This window comes from Gadus macrocephalus, chromosome 4 (genome assembly GCF_031168955.1).
Source record: "Gadus macrocephalus chromosome 4, ASM3116895v1".
Lineage (NCBI taxonomy): Eukaryota > Metazoa > Chordata > Actinopteri > Gadiformes > Gadidae > Gadus > Gadus macrocephalus.
Window position 1 is genome coordinate 810744 of NC_082385.1, and position 2500 is coordinate 813243.

The following is a 2500-nucleotide window of genomic DNA, read 5'->3' on the forward strand; positions in this document are numbered from 1 at the left end:
AGAGGGCAGGAGGCTGTTAGAGGCAGGAGGCTGTTAGAGGCAGGAGGCTGTTAGAGGCAGGAGGCTGTTAGAGGCCAGAGCTGTTAGAGCAGGAGGCTGTTAGAGGCAGGAGGCTGTTAGAGGAGGAGGCTGTTAGAGGCCGGAGGCTGTTAGAGTCTGGAGGGCTGTTAGAGGCAGGAGGCTGTTAGAGGCAGGAGGCTGTTAGAGGCACTGGGATGGACCCTGGGACGGCTACCCTACAACGCTGGCCTCTTCCCTCCCACTCCATGCACACACACACACCACACACCACACACACACACACCACACACACACACACACACACACACACACACACACACACACACACACACACACACACTTGGCTGTGGACACACACACACAGACACACACACACACACACACACAGACACACAGACACACACTTGGCTGTGGACACACACACACACACACACACACACTTGGCTGTGGACACACACACACACACACACACACACACACACTTGGCTGTGGACACCCACACACAGACACAACACACCACAGACACACACTTGGCTGTGGCATGCGTCTAATTGCTGCAAAAGCTGCTAAACGCTTCAGTGACTGTGGCTGTGGGTCACTCTGTGTGTGTGTGTGTGTGTGTGTGTGTGTGTTGTGTGTTCTGTGTGTGTGTGTGTGTGTGTGTGTCTGTGTGTGTGTGTCTGTGTGTGTGTGTGTGTGTGTGTGTGTGGTGTGTCTGTGTGTGTTGCGTGTGTGTGTCTCTTGGCTTTGTGGCTGCCAGCAGACGGTGTAATGAACCCCTCAAGTAGCGGAGCAGAACGCAACAACAACAACAAACAAACAACATCGCTGATGATGATGATGATGTTGATGATGATGACGAGGCCGGTGGGTCTGTCCTTGCACACCAGTGTTCTTCATCATGCTGTCTGGGCACTAATCGCCCGCAGAGGATATTTTCCCTAATGAGCGTAAACAAGCAGTCAATCTTATACATGCTTGTACACACACACACACACACACACACACACACACACACACACACACACACACACACACACACACACACACACACACACACACACACACACACACACACACGCACACAAACTCTGCTGTGGACACACACATACACACACACCACACATACATACACACATACACTTTTTGTGTGCACTGCATACACTCATGCATTTACACAACTACCCACTTGTGTGTACACACCCACAAGGATACGCATAGGTACGGGGTGGGTGGAGGTTGTTGTTATTGTAGGTGGGGGTTGAGGTGGTGGTGGAGGTGGAGGTGGTGTTATTGTGGGTGGTGGTGGTGGAGGTGGTGGTGGGGGTGGTGGTGGGGGTGGTGGTGGTGGAGGTGGTGGTGGGGTGGTGTTATTGTGGGTGGTGGTGGGGGTGGGGGTGGTGTTATGTGGGTGGTGGTGGTGGGGGTGGTGGTGGGGGTGGTGGTGGGGGTGGTGTGGTGGAGGTGGTGGTGGTGGTGGTGTTATTGTGGGTGGTGGTGGAGGTGGTGGTGGGGGTGGTGTTATTGTGGGTGGGGGTGGTGTTATTGTGGGTGGTGGTGGTGGAGGTGGTGGTGGGGGTGGTGTGGGGGTGGTGGTGGGGGTGGTGGTGGGAGTGTGGTGGGGGGTGGTGGTGGGGGTGGTGGTGGGGGTGGTGTTATTGTGGGTGGTGGTGGGGGTGGTGTTATTGTGGGTGGTGGTGTGTGGTGGGGGTGGGGGTGGGGGGTTGGTGTTATTGTGGGTGGTGGTGGGGGTGGGGGTGGTGTTATTGTGGGTGGTGGTGGTGGTGGGGGGTGGTGTTATTGTGGGTGGTGGTGGGGGTGGGGGGGTGGTGTTATTTGTGGGTGGTGGTGGGGTGGGGGGGTGGTGGGGGGTGTGTTATTGTGGGTGGTGGTGGGGGTGGGGGGGTGGTGGGGTGGTGTTATTGTGGGTGGTGGTGGGGGTGGGGGTGGTGTTATTGTGGGTGGTGGTGGGGGTGGGGGTGGTGTTATTGTGGGTGGTGGTGGGGGTGGGGGGGTGGGTGGGGGTGGGGGTGGGGGGGTGGTGTTATTGTGGGTGGTGGTGGTGGTGGGGGGGTGGTGTATTGTGGGTGGTGGTGGGGGGTGGGGGGGTGGTGGGGGTGGTGTTATTGTGGGTGGTGGTGGGGGTGGGGGGGTGGTGGGGGTGGTGTTATTGTGGGTGGGGGTGGGGTGGGGGGGTGGGGGGGGGTGGTGTTATTGTGGGTGGGGGTGGTGGGGGTGGAGGTTGTTATGTAACCCGCAATGGTCTCTCCCTCATATCATCAGGCCTGTTTACAGAATCCTCCGCATCCCTGTGGGCTGAACACACACACACACACACACACACACACACACACACACACACACACCACACACACACACACACACACACACACACACACACACACACACACACACACACTCCCTTCTGTGCGTAATTCACACTAAGCCTCAGATCTAAATCCGAATAACGCAATCTTTT